The following is a 17,226-nucleotide window of genomic DNA, read 5'->3' on the forward strand; positions in this document are numbered from 1 at the left end:
TCTTAATGCTGTCCTGGTTGTGGGAGAATGGTCTGCCCTTCCTTCTCAGAAAGCAAGTGTCTCTCAATTCATTAGGACAGGGTTTTGAACTTCAAATCAAATTATTCTAGGTATACTTTTGTATTTCACTCCTTTGGTTTAAAATTGTATTTGTGAGTCTTATTCAAGTGTAGTTGTTGTTTGTTTATTTTTATTGCTGTAAGTATTCCAGTATATTGGATTCATACAGTTTACTTATCTGTTCTGTTTTTTGATTGAATTTTCCAGTGAAGTTCTCTAGATCTGGAGTTTTATTTGAGGGAGAAATTTTTACTTATAAGTCAGTTTCCTTAATGATAATAGGCTTTCCATTTCTTCTTAAGTGTTGACAAGTTTTTATAAATTTCCCATTTCATCTAAATTTTCAAACTTATTTGCAAAAATTATTGGATTTCTTAAATAATATCGTTATTATCTTTCCCATATCTGAAGGCCTGTAATGATGTCCCTTTCTCATTTTTGACATTACCTATTTATGCCTTCTTTCTTTATTCCTAACGAATCTCACCAGAGTATTGACACTAATATTAGTTTTTTCAAATAACCAATGTGTATATCTGCTCTAATAAATGTTTTCTTTTTTATTCTCTTAATCCGTAGTCCTTTTATTATTCTTTGTTGATATTTTTGTTGTATTTATTTTGGTGTTCTTTTCCAAATATCCTGAGATGAATGGTTAGCTCATTAATTTTTAGTGGTTTTTTCCCTCAGAGACATTATGAGGCTATATTTTGCCCTCTAAATACAGCACTACCTACATCTCACAATTCTGTTAAGTAATATTTTTTGTTGTTCAGTACAAATAATTTCCTATTTCTCTTGTGATTGTTTCAAACCTATGGGTTATTCAGAAGCATATTAATTTCCAATAATATGTGGATTTCTAGCTATCTTGCTATTATTACAGGCATACTTTGTTTTATTGCATTTCACTGTATTGTGCTTTGCACATATTATGTTTTGCGAATTGAAGGTTTGTGGCACCCCTGCTTTGAGCAAATCTATTGGTGCCATTTTTCTAATAGCATTTGCTCACTTTGTGTCTCTATGTCACATTTTGGTAATTCTCACAATATTTCAAAACTTTCATTATTATTTTGTTATGTGATCTGTGATCAGTGATCATTGATGCTACTACTGTAATTGTTTTGGGGCACCATAAAAGATGGTGAACTTAATTGATAAATGTGTGAATCTGCTCTACTGAACTGCTCTACTGAATGGCTGTCTCCTCATCTCTCTTGCTTCCTTCCAGCCTCCCTATTCCCTGAGACACAACAATATTGAAATTAGGCCAATTAAAAACCCTACAATGCTCCCTAAGTGTTCAAGTGAAAGGAAGAGTCACAAGTTTCTCACTTTAAGTCAAAAGCTAGAAATGATTAAGCTGAGTGAGGAAGGCCTGTCGAAATCTGAGATAGGCCTAGAGCTAGGCCTCCTGTGCCAAATTGTGAAAGCAAAGGACAAGTTCTTGAAGGAAATTAAAAGTGCTGCTCTGAGGAACACACGGACAATGAGAAAGTAAAACAGCCTTATTAGGAGAAAGTTTTAGTTGTCTGGATAGAAGATCAAACCAGCTACAACATTCTCTGAAGCCAAAGCCTAAGCCAGAGCAAGATCCTAACTCCCTTCAATTCTGTGAAGGGCAAGAGAGATGAGAAAGGTGCAGAAGAAAAGTTGAAACTAGCAGAAGTTGGATCATGAAATTGAAGGAAAGAAGCCATTTTTATAATGTAAAGGTGCAAGTTGAAGCAACAGGTGCTGATGTAGGAGCTGTAGCAAGTTATCCAGAATTATCTTATCTAGCTAAGATAATTCATGAAGGTGGCTACACTGTACAATAGATTTTCAATGTAGATGAAACAACCTTCTATTGGAAGAAGATGCCATCTAGTACTTTCATAGATAGGAGATTCAATGCTTGGCATCATAGCTTCAAAGAACAGGCTGACTCTCTTGTTAGGGGCTAATGCAGCCAGTGACATTAAGGTGGAGCCAATCTTCATTTATCATTACAAAAATCCTAGGATCCTTAAGAATTATGCTAAATATACTCTGCCTGTGCTCTAGAAATGGAACAACAAAGCCTGGTTTACTGTTTACAATGTGGTTTACTGAATATTTTAAGCCCACAGTTGAGATCTGTTGCTCAGAAAAAAAGGTTCCTTTCAAAATATTACTGCTCATTGACAGGGCACCTGGTCACTCAAGAGCTCTGATGGAGATGTACAATGAGGTTAATGTTATTTTTATGTCTGCTAACACACATCCATTCTGTAGCCCATGGGTCAAGGGGTAATTTTGAGTTTCAAGTCTTATTATTTAAGAAATACCTTTTGCAAGGCTATAGCTGCCATTGATGGTGATTCCTCTGATGGATCTGGGCAAAGTCAACTGAAAACCTTCTGGAAAGGATACACCATTCTAGATACCATTAATAACATTTGTGATTCATAGGAAGCAGTCAAAATATTAACACCAATAGGAGTTTGGAAGAATTTGATTCCAACCCTCATGGATGACTTTGAGGGGTTCAAGACTTCAGTGGAAGAAGTAACTGCAGATGTGGTGGAAACAGCAAGAGAGCTAGAATTAGAAGTGGAGCCTCAAGATGTCACTGAATTGCTGCAATCTCATGATACAACTTAAATGAGATGACGTGTTGCTTCTCATGGATGAGCAAAGAAAGTGGTTTCTTGGATGGATCTACTCCTGGTGACAATGCTGTGAAGACTGTTGAAATTACAACAAAGGATTTAGAATATTACATAAACTTGGGTGATGAAGCAGCAGCGGGGTCTGAGAGGGTTGACTTTAATTTTGAAAGAAGTTCTACCGTGGGTAAAATGCTGTCAAACAGCATTGCATGCTACAGGGAAATCTTTCATGAAAGGAAGTGTCAATCGATGCAGCAAACTTCATTGTCTTATTTTAAGAAATTCCCACAGTGACCCCAACCTTTAGCAACCATCACCTTGATCAGTCAGTAGCCATCAACATCGAGGCAGGACCCTACACCAGCAAAAAGATGATGATTAGTTGAAGGCCCAGATGATGGTTAGCATTTTTCAGCGATAAAGTATTTTTAATTAAGGTATGAACTTTTAAAAATATATAATGGGGCTTCCCTGGTGGCGCAGTGGTTGAGAGTCTGCCTGCCGATGCAGGAGACACGGGTTCGTGCCCCGGTCCGGGAAGATCCCACATGCCGCGGAGCGCCTGGGCCCCTGAGCCATGGCCGCTGAGCCTGCGCGTCCGGAGCCTGTTGCTCCGCAACGGGAGAGGCCACAACAGTGACAGGCCCACGTACTGCAAAATAAATAATAAATAAATAAATAAATAAATAAAAATATATAATTATATTGCACACTTAATAGACTGCAGTATGGTGTTAACATAACTTTTACATGCACTGGGAAACCAAGATATTCATGACTCACTTTATTGTGATATTTGCTTTATTATGGTGGTCTGGAAGCAAACCCACAATATCTTTGAGGTCTACCTGTACTTTGTAGCTTAATCTCTGTAGTGAGAGAACTTGCCCTCTGTAATTCATCCCTTGCTCTATGGCGCAGTATATGGTCAATTAGAAAAAGTGTCCCATATGGATTTGAGAAAAATGTGTATTCTGCTGTTGATGGGCAGAATTCTTGATATATGTTCATTAAATTTGTTAATTTTACTGTACAAACCTGTATACTCACTAATTATTGATCTGCTTTATTTATCTATTACTGAAAAAAGTGTGTTGAAATCTCCTATTATGAGTATATATTTGTCTGTTTCTCTGAGGTCCTGTTAACATTCCCTTTGTATGTTTCAACGCTATGTTATGAGGTGCATATAAATGTAACACTTCGTTGTCATGTATTTTATTTCTATTTTTTAACTCCATAGTACGTTGTTATGGTCATTTAGTCAGTTTATTTACATCCCCCATATATGTTCTTTGCTCCTTGAGGTTTAGATCATTCATCTGAGATTATTTTCCCTTAAAAATTTCCTTTAGTGAGGGTCTGCTGGTGGGAAATTCTCTGTTGTGTTTTATTTGTTTATCCGAAAATGTCTTTATTTCTTCCTCATTCTTGAAAGATATATTTTCTGATTATAGCATTCTAGAATTCTAGATTGCCATTTTTTCCCCTCAATACACTGAAGATTTCATTCCACTGTTATCTGGCTTCTGCTGTTGTTAAGAAGTTAACTAACTTATATTCCTTTGAATAAACTACTTTTTTTTCCTCTTTTAGATTTTAGATATTTTCCCCTTGTCTTTAGTGAAATGCAGTCTCATTAGAGAATGTGTCTAGCTTTAGTACTTAATGTTCATTTACCAACTGTTCTATTAAATATTTTACTTCTCTGCTTCTCTGTGGTATATTTTGGATAATTTCTTCTGAGTTTTCTTCCAGCTTTCTCATTCTCTCCTCAGCGGTATCAAATAACTTGTTAATTATATCCTGTATTTTTGATGTTGATTATTGTGTTTTAAATTTCTATAAGTTCTGAATCTTTTTCAAATCTGCTAAGCCACATGCTCCAGTGTGCTGTAGAGATTTTCAAGCTTGTGTTTTACTTCTTTGAACATAGTACAGACGTATATTAAAATCTGTGACTGAAAATGACAGTCACAGAAAAGGACTGAATCTTTTCAGGTCAGATTTCACAGTTTATTGTTTCTACATGCCTCACTGATGGTGACTTGTTTTGTCTTGTGTTTGATCAGTTTTTATGGGAAGCACTCTTTTCTTAAAAATTTATGTGGACATTCTTTGAGGCTTAAAATGAAGATGTACTCCTCCAGAGACAATACGCATTCTTTTCTGTACAATTTTTAGGGGAATTTATAGTACAGGAACACCTTAAAATAAATTCTAAACTTGTGGATGTATGAACCACACAGGTGACGTAAATTTGGGCTGCAAATTCTACTAGGGCTGGTATTGTTATACTTTCTCAGGGACTGTACTACCCCTGCTTTGATCAGGACCAGAACAGTTTTTCTGCTATAGCTTTTTCTGTTTTTTCCTTACCTAGGAAGATATAGTCCTTTGTAGACCAAACTTTGCAGACATGAAGAATAGGAGTCTTCAGTCATACTTCTCCACGTGGTGGGGCTGATCTTTGACTTCAACTTCCCCATTCACAACCCCATCCTCTTACTTACATGATCTTATCTCATACGTTGAATTCTCCCTATATTTAAAACCCCATTAATTTGTTCTTATTATTTTTAAAATCAATGTTTATTTAGGTTTATGTACATACTTATTAGTTTTGTTGCTCTTTATTCCTACCTGTATTTCTAGCTTTCTCTCTGAAATCATTTTCTTCTTCTTGAGGAAAATTTTAGCATTTTCTTCAATAATAGAGTGATGTTGATGAAGTTTCTCAGTTTTTGTCTGCGAGTGGGTAGTCATTATTTTACTTTCGTTCTTAAAAGATTTTTTCACTGAGAATGTGACATTAGGTTGATAGTTATTTTCTTTGAGTACCTTAAAGGCACCTTAAAAACTCTTTCTCTTCTAACTTTCACTGTTTCTGTTGGGACTGTTCAGTTGTCCATATAATAGTTGCTCTTTTGCAGATAATAATTTCTGTTTCCAGTTGTTGTTAAAATAGTTTTTCTTGTCTTTGTTCTTCTGCATTTTCATTGTGAAGTGTCTAGGTATGATTTACTTTTTCTTTATCTAGTTTGGAGTTCACTAAACTTTGTGAATCATTTGTAAATTGATGTCTTTCATCAGTTATGGAAAATTCTCAGTTATTATCTTTTCAAATATTGCTTCTGCCCTACTCTTTCTTCTCGTCTCTCTTCTCCTCTCCTCTCCTCTTCTCTTTTCTTCTCTTCACTGTCTCTGGAACTTAAACTTAACATACATTAAATTTCTCACTCAATATATCTTATCTTTTTTTTTTTTTTTTAAATTTATTTATTTATTTATGGCTGTGTTGGCTCTTCATTTCTGTGCGAGGCTTTCTCCAGTTGCGGCAAGTGGGGGCCACTCCTCATCGCGGTGCGCGGGCCTCTCACTATCGTGGCCTCTCTTGTTGCAGAGCACAGGCTCCAGACGTGCAGGCTCAGTAATTATGGCTCACGGGGCTAGTTGCTCCACGGTATGTGGGATCTTCCCAGACCAGGGCTCGAACCCGTGTCCCCTGCATTGGCAGGCAGATTCTCAACCACTGCGCCACCAGGGAAGCCCTATCTTATCTTTTTAATTTTTCTTCCTTTGTACTTCATACTTCATTTTGGATATTTGTTTCTTATCTGTCTTCTAGTTCACCAATTCTCTCTTCAGCTATGCATTTCAAAACTGCTGTTAAACCCATCCATTCAGTTTTTTTGAAAAGAAAATCAGTTATATCAGTTATTCTATTTGTCAATACTTTTTAAATTTTGGAGGTCCTTCGGGAGTATTTTCCAGGTCTCTGCCAAAATTTTCACTCTTGTCTTTATCCTCCTTGAGCACAATTATTTTAGAGCCTGTGTCTTTTCATCTCAGTATTTGAAGCACATGCTTATCTTTTTAAATTGACTGCTGTTTCTGCTGGGTTTTGTTTACATTGTCTTATCTCCTATGCTTGGTTATCTTTGATTTTGTGCTGGGCATTGTGTTTGAAAAGTTGTTGTAGAATTAATTGGAGAGCTAGGGATGATGCTATTTTCATTCAGAAAATATTTTTATTGTGTCTGTCAGGCACCTAGGGATACTAGCAAGGGGGGAATTACCTGAGATTTTTTGAGTGATTCAGATGACTCACAACCAACTACAGTCTGTTCAAGGGCTCGTTTACTTCTAATTCACCCTTACCTTCAGATACAGCATGTTTGATTCCTGTTCTAAATGATGGGGGCTTAACAGTGCCTCCAGTCTCACTGGGCTCTGGTCTCTAATTTTTGAATCCTAACCCTGGAGGCTGTCAAAAGCATGAACATGGATCCAAACGCTGGGCTCAGCTCTGTGGAATTCTTTCTTCTTCCAGATCATAGTCTGGTAATTTTTCATTACCTGTCATTTTATGTTTGCTATCTTATGTTCATTATTTTGCTAACACCTCTAAGTAGATGGTTTTCTTATATTTTATCTAGCTTTTCCATTTGTCCTCAGAGTGGAAGGTTTTTTACAATTACCTAGTTTGCCATTTCTGGCATTGTAAGTCATTGTATCATTAAACATATATATCTTTTGGTTAAAGGCTTCTAATTTAATTGCTCTGTGCTAAGAAAACTTTATTTGTGTGACAGTTTTTGAAATTTGATAAAACTTGGTTTATGATCTAGCTCATGGTCAATTTTTATGTAAGTGCTTCATGTGTGCTTGGGGAAAATGCATCTTCTCTAACTGTTAAGGATCTATTTCTACATGTGCCTTATAAATAAAGCATTTTATGATTACATTCTAATAGTCTATATACTTATGAACTTTAATTTTTAAAGCTATCAAGAAAGGTATACTGAAGACTATTACTATAAAGTTTATTTAATCAGAATTTCCTTATAGTTCTCAAAATATATAAAGCAAAAGTCAGTAGACTGTTTTATTAGGTTCCTAAATGTTCCCAGTCTGCCATACTTTCAGAATGCGTTTATCCTCTCAAATTTCTTGGTGACTATGAACTTGGCTTCCTAAATAGTTTTTTTCATATTTTATGCATATTTGTCTCACTGGAGTCATTGCTCTTGCCACCCACCTGCCTCTTCTTCACCCTGGTGCTGCATCCCATGCTTCTGTTGAGTTTGTGTTGCCTGCCCACATGGGTAGCCCATGCGGGCTGTATTGCATTTCTTCACCAAGCTGTCTCTCTCCTTTCCCCACCCCCGCCACGTGGGCTGCATGGCTGGGCTGAGTCTAGTGCGTGTGTGGATGTGTGGGTTTGCTGGAGACTTCCCTCTAAACGCATGGCCAGGAATGGTCCCCCAGCAAGCCCGGGTGTTGTGGAGGTTCCTTGTGGCAAAGACCTCACTTCACTCACTGTGCCGTCCTTTCCCAGTCGCCTTGGTGCGAGTGCTTGGCCAGCTGCTCTGGACACAGGTCGCTGGTGGAATTCCCACGTCCTGCCTTTGCTTCCCAGTAGCTGCTTCCAGATCGTCCTTCCATGTGTCTCCTTTGCTGGTGCAATCTCAGGGGCTTCTGTGTCTGCAACGAGATACCTTTGCAGAGGCATGGAAGGAAGGCATGGCCGTGGAGGCCAGGCATTAGGGAGGCCCTTTGCTTTCCCTGCATTTGCCCTGGTGGCCTCTGTCATAGAGGGGATGCCCACTCTTCTCCGTATCTTTGCTCAGCAGGGGCTGTGCCTGGGGGAGCAGGAGCCACTGACCGCTGCCCCCTGCTGCTTGGCATGGCTCACAAAGTGTGTCCATGTGGACCTCTCAGACTGTCCCCAGCCTGCCCTGGCCTCCAGGCCCTCCAGTTCCAGGCTGGGGGGTTTCCCATAGTTACCATCGCAGTGCACCCTCTCTGGGCCTGCGCGGACCATGGGTCAGATTCAGATTGCCCCGAGCCATTTTGTGCTCAACTCATCCTATCTGTGTCATGCATTGCAGAGATTTCTCAAAGTCTGTTTCATTTGCAATCCTCTGTTTCCAGGTGTTACTACAGATTGTATTTCAGTTTACATTTATTTGATCATTTCAGTGGGTTTTCAGACAATGGAAGCAAACACACGGGTACAAGATGTTTGAGGTCTTGAGTGGTCTTTTTGGATGAGAAAAACAAACAGCAAATGAGCACACCCCTGATCGCTGACAAGAGCCTCAAAATAGCAAATCGATGCCCCACGTGATTCTGTGAATGGAGAACAGGGCTTGAGCACCAAGCTCCCTCCCCACGCCCCTCCCTGGAGCCTCAGCTTACCTGTCTTTCCAGCTGCACAGAAGCACCAAAGGAGAAAGCACAGGTTAAAGGTAAAGCCCAGACAGGCTGGTTTCAATTCTAGCTGCTAGTCCAGGGAGGTATTTAATAATGGGAAATGGGAAAAATCAGAGGAGAAATTGCATATAAAGAAAGTAGGGGCAGTCAGCTCAGACTGAACCTGGCTCCGCCTGAAGCCCAGGCAGCCATCCCTTCCCGGCTGGAGACGTCCACATGCTCCGCAGAGTGACTCCCAAGGGCCATGTGTGTTCCGGGGGGCGGCGGGCCCAGGCTCGAGGAACGGAAGTAGATGAACAGACCTCGGATGGATGGAGTCTGTCTACACACCACTCTCTGTTGACCAGGGAAATGGAAGGTGTGGGGAGGAGGGAGGAGGTTCCACAAAACCCCAGACCTGGCAAAACCGACCATGGTCAGCTCCGGGTCATCTGCTTGGGTGTTGATTGTGGGGAAGACACAGCAGAGTCCTCTAGATTGGTGGTTCTCAAGCCCAAACCTGCACACAAATATCTTAGGGATCTTGTCAAAATGCAGATCCTGATTGGGTGGGTGTGAGGGTGTGGACCGGGGCCAGGGGCCCGAGAATCTGCATTGCTCACACGCTCCCAGGTGATGCGGAGGCTGCTGGTCTGGGGACCACAAGGCTGTTCCTGAGCGCAGGGTACCCCAGGAGCCCCTCCGTCGTGGGGCTGAGCTCCGCACAGACCAGTGATTCCTCAGCCTGGTCCTGACTCTTCCTGTAACCATGTGGACGCAAAACATTTGGTCTATTTGTTTGAAAACAGCCTCACTGCTTGAGATCAGTCCTATTTTCTAGATGACAGAATTGTTTGTGGATATTCTCTGGAAATATTATTATTACCTTTGGATCCTCAAAGGCGTCCACAGCTGCGATCATTGCCGTCAACGTCATTGATGTTGGCATAATCACTAAATGCCTTTGTAATTCTGCAAATTACTCCTCATCTTTAGAAATAACACTAGGTAATTGTAACAACGCAGCCCGCCTTCCCCTGGGCCTCGGGTGGCCTAACGGATCACTCCGGTCCCATTAAGCGGAGATAATAATCACAAGATAATTCCCGCCCAAAGCTTAGGGAGGAGCTGGGGAGAATCGAGCCATTTCCCTTCCTGGAATTCCCTGGCTGCTTTTAATCCCGGCAGACAGAAGACAGCGCCCTGCGTGTGTCCGCGCTTCCCACCTTAACCAGGGAACACGCGCCCTGCTTGGCATTTTATTGCTGGAGCAGAGGTCACAGGTCAGTCATTCGAATCAAGTGATCGTGGCCACTGGGGACTCATTTGTAATAGGAAATCCTCCCATTTCCTGGCAAAATTGTCCAATGGTAGATAACAAATTGCTCCTGCAGTCTCCCGACTTCCCACCCAGCGGACGGAGGGGCTGGTGGCACAAGGTTTGGAAAACACAGAGCAGGTTCTCAGGCCAGCACGTGTGCTCCTGTGGCCCCAGGAGGTGCATCCAGGACCCCAAGAAGAGTGGCTCCGGGCCGGTCCCCAGCGCCCTGCTGTGTCCGAGCCTGGAGCTCCCTGCGGGTGTAACCAGTATTCCAATTCCACGCTGGGCGCTGCCCCCGATGGCCGACTTCAAACACGGGCTCTTCATTTTGCTGCAGCCGCGGCTCCGGTGACATGAGAAGCTGCCACGATGCGGGTGGCTGGGGGCTCTCGTGCTTCTTACTTGGATGCTCCGTGGGCCCATCACTGCTGCAATCCTGCCTGGAGAGTGGTCATGGGCCCCCTCGCCTGGTGGCCCTGCATCGCTGGGCCCCAGGAGCGCAGGGCGAGGGCTGTTGTTGTAGGGGGGCCGCCCCCAGGCTCATTCTGCCCTGGGTTTGTGTTTTAAATTACCTTCCTCCCTAAGAGTGTGTTTTATCCCCACTCTAAATGCCGTTGTCAGATGTGTTAATTCACGTATTTAAGCAGATATTTAGCAACCGGCAGAAGATCAGCTACACGTAGGGCGTCTTTCTAAACAGGCTCTTGAATGTCAGGCTGCGCTCACGGCTCCTGACACGGAGCTCGGGTGGCCACTATCCGTGGGAAACCGCTTTGCGGGGCAGGAGGGCCCGGGCGCATGCGCAAGAGGTGTGAGCTGGGAACACGGAGGCCCCGGGGCCCGCAGAGAGGAGCTGGGCATCACGCTGCACGTGCATCCTACCCTGCTTGTTGGGCCTGTGTCGGGGTCTCTGTTTCCGGGGTCCTGCACCATCACAGGTGGCTCCAGAGCTCCCCTTTGCTTCTTGACCTTGCTACTTGTAAGACAAGGGGTTTGGACTGCATGTCTCAGAAACTCCCTTTAAATGAAGCCCCTGTGGACCCCGGAAAGTGGGGTGGGGCACACTGAGAGGTGGGGACCTCTCGGAGGGAGTCAGGGCTGGCCCAGGCGCATCTGAGGTGCTGGGGACCAGCCCCGGACCCTTTGTTCCAGGCCAGGACGATGCTCCCGGCTGCTCCTTGGGGAGGGTGCGCCTCGTTTCTTCGGGCGCACCGTCCTCCCAGGAGGAGAGACTGTCTCCCAGGGGTGCAGGAGACACCCTTGCTCCCCGCCACCTGGAATGGAGAAAGTATGGACTCTGAGCTGGGGCCGGAGCTGATGCCACCGCTCTGGCAGGGTGACATGGTAGAGGTGGCTCCTTGGTCCCCCGCCCACTCGGTCACAAGCCTAGAAACTCCACTTGGCAGAAGCGGGAGAGCTGACACAGGTGAGAACGCCCCGTGGACTCTAGGGGCTCCCAGGGGCCCAGAGCCTGGACCGCAGGGTGGCCTCAGCCCTTGCTCCCAATCCTGTGACAGGTGGCTATCCCGCAGGTGCTCCCTCAGAATCCTTCTCCACCCAAGGCTCCAGGAGGCCTCCCCCGATCAGTCAGAATTGGCAAACACGTTGAAACCCATTTGCCGTCTCAGCAGAGATGGGGGGCTGCCACCCTGGGGGTCCTCACAGCTGCCAGTCCTGGAGGAGAAGGGGTCGGGGCCTGCAAGGCAGGGGAGGGTGGGGTTGTGACCGCAACCCGGGGGAGTGGGAGGGTGGCTGAACTGCGGTGACAGCTGGGGCGGAGCCGAGAGTGGTGGGGGCAGCACGGGGGCTGCCTTGCCCGGGGCCTCGAAACCTGGAGCCAAGGGGTGCCCCGCAGCGACGCAGGAGCCTGGAGAGGGGGCAGATGTGTGGGGTGGAGACCTCCACTCCAGGGGCCGTGGGCCCTCCTCGTGAGCTCCGAGGAGAGGCTGGGTGGGGTTGTCTATGCTGGGAGATCCCAGCGGAAGGCCCAGGAGGAGGTCAGTGAGGGCAGCCTCAGGGTAAAGGGAGAGACCCACGCGGGCACGTAGCTGCCTGGGGGCGGGAGCAGGACGAGGTGGAGACGGTGATGTGGGACACAGAGGTGGCATTTCTAAGCGCTCCCAAGTGGCACTTATGCTGCTGGCCATCAAGAAGCCATTTGGAGTAGAAAACTCTGGGCTGCACCTCTGTGCTGGGGCTGGGAGATAAGAGGCTCTGGGGAGGGAGATGGCAGGGGACAGGCAGCATTTCCAGAAGCCCTCAAAGACACCTGCGGGTACCTGGTGGGCACCTGAGGGCACCTGGTGGGCATCTGGCTAGCATCTGGTGGGTAACTGAGGGCACCTGCTGGGCACCTGGTGGGCACCCGGCTGACCCGCGTGCAGACCTCGTCGCTCCCTTAACCCCCATCCACGTCACCCCAGGACTTCTGTGAGTTGTGAGGAGCTCAAGGTTGGGAAGCAGAGAGGCTGTAGTCTCTCATCTCTCCCCTCTGAATAAGCCACATGGAGTAAGTTAAGACCAAAGTTCTCATGTTTTGTGCCTCCCGGCAAAGGTTTGTCAAAGCCCACACAAGGTGGTGGTTTGAAGCACCTGTGCCACTTTAATCTTTTACAGCCAGTTTCCACTTGGTTCCACACGCTCCAGGGCCGCCCTTCCCCACTTGCCCGTCTCCTTGGCCCCATGCAGCTGAAGCCCCGTCATCAGGGGAGAAACTCATTCAGAGAGGCGGGTGCTGAGCAGAGGGGCTGAGCCATGCCGGTGGGTGTGGCTTTCATCTCAGGACCGGCTGGCGGACACCAAGGACCTTTCCTGACTGTGGTCCCCTACAGCGCCCCCCTCCAGCGTTCATCTCTGGTCCTGGAGCAGGCGGCCCGGGTATGCCCTGCTCACTTCTCCCCCACTTGGTAGATGTCAAGGTGCTAGTTACTTGTAGCAGGACTCAGCTTTACTCGTAGCCAAGGAACCAGCACAGGAGAGGGACAATAGCCCCTGGGGACACTCCGTGGGGAGCCTAGTGGGGGCCCCTGGACCCTGCCTGGGTAGGAAGCGTGACATGCCTGCATCTCGGATGTCAGACTTGGGTCCTAGACTGACAGGCAGGCGCTCCTGCCCTGCCTGGGCTTGGGTGTCCATGGCTGAGTCACAGAATGAGGGGCTGGGCCGAGGGTGACAGAGGTGGCCTTCACGGCGGTGGGCGGGTAGGCCTCCCTGAGGAGGTGGCGTTGGCGCTGGGACCTCACCTTGTGCAGAGTGCACGGCTTAGAAAGGCCTGAGGCGGATGACATCCTGTGTGTTCCCAGTCCCAGGAGGAAGGAGTTGGGGTTGAAGGAGCGAGAGTGGTGGATGCGGCAGGAGGGGTGAGCCGGAGCTGATGCATGTTCTCCGAGGGACGGTAGGGACCGGGGGGGGGCCCACAGGGGGTGGGGACAGAGGGGGAATTTGAAGCAGAGGGGTGACATGATCTAATTTTGTGCTAAAATGTCCACCTGTGTTGCTCTGGGAAGAATCGCCCGTGTGCGTGTGTGTGCACACGTGTGTGTGTGTGTGTGTGCGTGTGTGGTGCCGGGTCAAGAGTGGGGCGCCGGTTGGACCTAGAGATGATCATAGTAAGTGAAGTGAGTCAGCCAGACAAAGGCAACTGTCATATGACATCATTTACACGTGAAATCTACAAAAATGATACAAACGGATTTGTATACAGGACAGCAGCAGACACGTAGACATAGAAAACAAACTCATGGTTACCAAAGGGAAAAGGAGGGGGGAGGGATCAATTAGGAGTTTGGGATTAATATATACACACTACTATATATAAAATAGATAAACAACAGGTCCTGCTCTATAGCACAGGGAACCATCCTCAATATCTTGTAATAACCTATAACGGAAAAGAATCTGAAAAAAATGTATAATATATATATGTATATGTATAATTGAATCACTTTGTTGAGTACCTGAAACTAACACACTGTAAATCAACTATACTTCAACAAAAATTAAAAAAAAAAAAGAGTGAGGTGCAGGGCCGCCCTGGTGAGAGACGCCAGAAGGTCCATCGAAGAGGTCATGAGTCACAGGGACCACATTCTGTGCCGGTTTTGAAGTTCGTTCTGGGACCGTTGGCTCATGGGGCAGGTGTAGCTGTGAGAGGAGGAGGGAGGTCAACACCGGTGCCCAGATTTCATGTCTGAGCAAACGAAGGTAGGGTGTGAGCCAGAGCAGACGTCTGGGGGAAGCAGGTATGGGATGGAAAGCCAGGAGCTCCCTTCTGGGTGTTTTCCTCGACTGGGTTCCCTGGAAACCGGCCCTGAGATGGAGGCTGCGGAGCTCAGGAGGTCTGTGCGGGGCAGGGCCAGTCCCTGTTCCCTTCCTGGTGTCAGTGGGTGTGGATAGGAGAGGGGGTGCACCTTGAAAGTACCTTGGTCCCAAAGGGAGATGTAGGGGTGCCCCAAGATCTGCTCATCTGCCCCGCAGGTCTCCTCGTGTCCTATGGTGAGTTCACCCCATCTGGGAACACATCCTTCTGAATCGGTCCATATTGTTTTCTGGACAAAGGTATAGGGAAGGTTAGTGAGATGAACTGTAGCTGCAGTTAGGGCTGTCTTTGTCCCTTTAACATCGAAAATGAACAGGAAGAGCTAAAATGTGCCCCAGAGCATCACCTGGGCTTCTGCCTCTGTTGTGTGTGAGCCGCCGCCCACCTCCTTCTGCGGAGGGTTGACGACCCCGCCAGGAGGGCAGGTCCGTTCCTTGCCTGCTGGTCCCTTGGTGGAAGCAGGCTCCTCTGGACCCACACAGTCTAAATTTTGCAAGGATGGGAAGATTTCCAAAGTGATGTCACTGGCAGTGACAGTGAGCAGGGCTAGACCAAAGGGGCTCTCCAAGAAGGCCTTCTTCTCCATGGTGGGAAGCATGAGCTACCATAATTTGTACTTTGAAGGGAGTGTCCCAGCATGGCCCCGGTCACTGAGTCCTGGGAAGCTGAACTGATGTCACTGGCCCTTAATCTTTGGAGAGTTTACCTCCCACCCTCTGGATCTCTTTTATCTTACCAAAGCCTCCAATGTATAGGACGCCCTTTGTTCACTTATCTGGTCTAGTTAATATGGTATCGTCAGGATAGTGGGCGAGTGAAATGTTCTGCAGACCGTTCCAACAGAGGATGGGGCAGTTACCCTAGCCCTGTGGCAAGACCGCAGGTGTATGTGCTGTTCTGTGTCCTTGTTGAGCGTTGACTGCTTCTGATTCTCCTGCTTGGTAAGGATGGAAAAGCATGCGTTCTCCAGCTCAACGGCCGCATGTCACGTGTTTGAGGCAGTGGTGGTTTACTCAAGCTAGAGGACCGATCTAGCCCTGCGGCTGCCCTTGGGGCCACTACTCAGCTTATGTAGGGGCCAGATTGATACATTCTATGGGGGATACTATGGGGTCCCTTCTTTCTTCCTGTAGGTCTTTAAGGGTGTGGTACTAATCTCTGCCATTTCCCGTGGGACAGAAATGGGTTCGATTTACCATCCGGGGCTTTCACCTGGCCTCCTCCACAGCTGTGGCTCCCACCCACAGGGCAAAGAACCGTGTGGGTGTTGTGCAGGTTTCCACACGTATCCATCCCAATTATACATTTAGAGACCAAGAAAATGACCACCGAGTGGGTCTGTGATCGGGAGATCACTGTTGGCCAGGACCTGGGCCAAGACTCTGGCTCATTACCTATCTTCCATACACCCCAATCTTATGGTATGAGGACACTCTGAAGATGCTTCAGGTCTCAAAGGGGTCAATGTCAGCTTGGACTGTATATCCAACAGCCTTTAAAATGTCTGGGTATTCCTTTCCCCAGGGTCTTAGTCTATTTGGGCTGCTCTAATGAAATACCACAGAATGTGTTGCTGTTAACAACAGAAATTTATTTCTCACAGTTGAGGTGGGAAGTCCAAGATCAAGGTGCACAGGTTTGGTGTCTGGTGAGGGCCTGCTTCCTGGTTCCTAGGCGGCTGTCTTCTTTCTGTGTCCTCACGTGGTGGAGGGGGTGAGGGAGCTCCCTGGGGTCTCTTTGTTAAGGGCACTGATCTCTCTCACATGGGCTCCACCCATGACCTCATCACCTCTCAAAGGCTCCCTCCATCTCCTAATACCATCATCTTGGGGGTTAGGATTTCAACATATGAATCTGGGGGGGACAAAAGCTTTCAGATCGTAGCACCCCATGTAGAAGTGCCCTAATGAATGGTTGAAGGTGTCTTTGGGGAAGGACGGGGGTCATCACCATATGGACTGGTCATGGGGTTGCTGGGCTGTAACCCTTTATTGGGGGGCTGCCCTCAGCCTCCTAATAATCTGTTCTTGATTTCTTTTGGTTGTGAAATTTAAGCAATATCCTTCTTGGATGTTCATCTACGTTTTTCAAAAAAATTATTTTTAATTGAGGTACAAAACACGTAACTTAAAATTTACCACCTTCATTTCCAAGTGTAGAGTTCAGCCGTGTGAAGCCTATTTACGTGGCCTGCAACTATCTCCAGAACTCTCATTTTGCAAAACCGAGTATCTGTCCCCATTAAATAACATCTCCCCATTTTCCTCCTCCTTGCAGCCCCTGACAGCACCATTCTACTCTCTGCTTCCAGGAGTTTGACTGTCCTACACAGGCCGCGTAAGTGGAGTCATAAGGCATCTGTCCTTTTGAGTCTGGCTTATTTCAAGGCCCATTTATGCCTGTGTCAGAACTGCCTTCCTTTTAAAGGATGAACAATAGTCCCTGTCCGGATGCAGCACATGCTGTTTATCCATTCATCCCTCAGCGGACACTTGAATTACTTCCACCTTTTGGCTATTGTGAGTAATGCTGTTGTGAGTACAAGTGTGCAGACACCTCTTTGAGACCTTTGGGTGCACGCCCAGTGGTGGATGGAGGCTCATCTCTTTTGGCCCTAAGAATACTGTGTTCTGTTAGCCATGTCATAGCTCTCTGCAGGTCAGTGGCTCGGGGCTCCTGGCCTCTCCTCACCT

At 46.5% G+C, this 17,226-nt stretch overlaps 1 pseudogene; it reads left to right on the forward strand.

Moving 5' to 3' along the window:
- Nucleotides 1-17,226, forward strand: part of LOC117201807 (NADH-ubiquinone oxidoreductase chain 5-like) — a 96,183-nt pseudogene that overhangs the window by 47,820 nt on the left and 31,137 nt on the right.

This window comes from Orcinus orca, chromosome 7 (assembly GCF_937001465.1).
Source record: "Orcinus orca chromosome 7, mOrcOrc1.1, whole genome shotgun sequence".
NCBI classification, from domain to species: Eukaryota; Metazoa; Chordata; class Mammalia; order Artiodactyla; family Delphinidae; genus Orcinus; species Orcinus orca.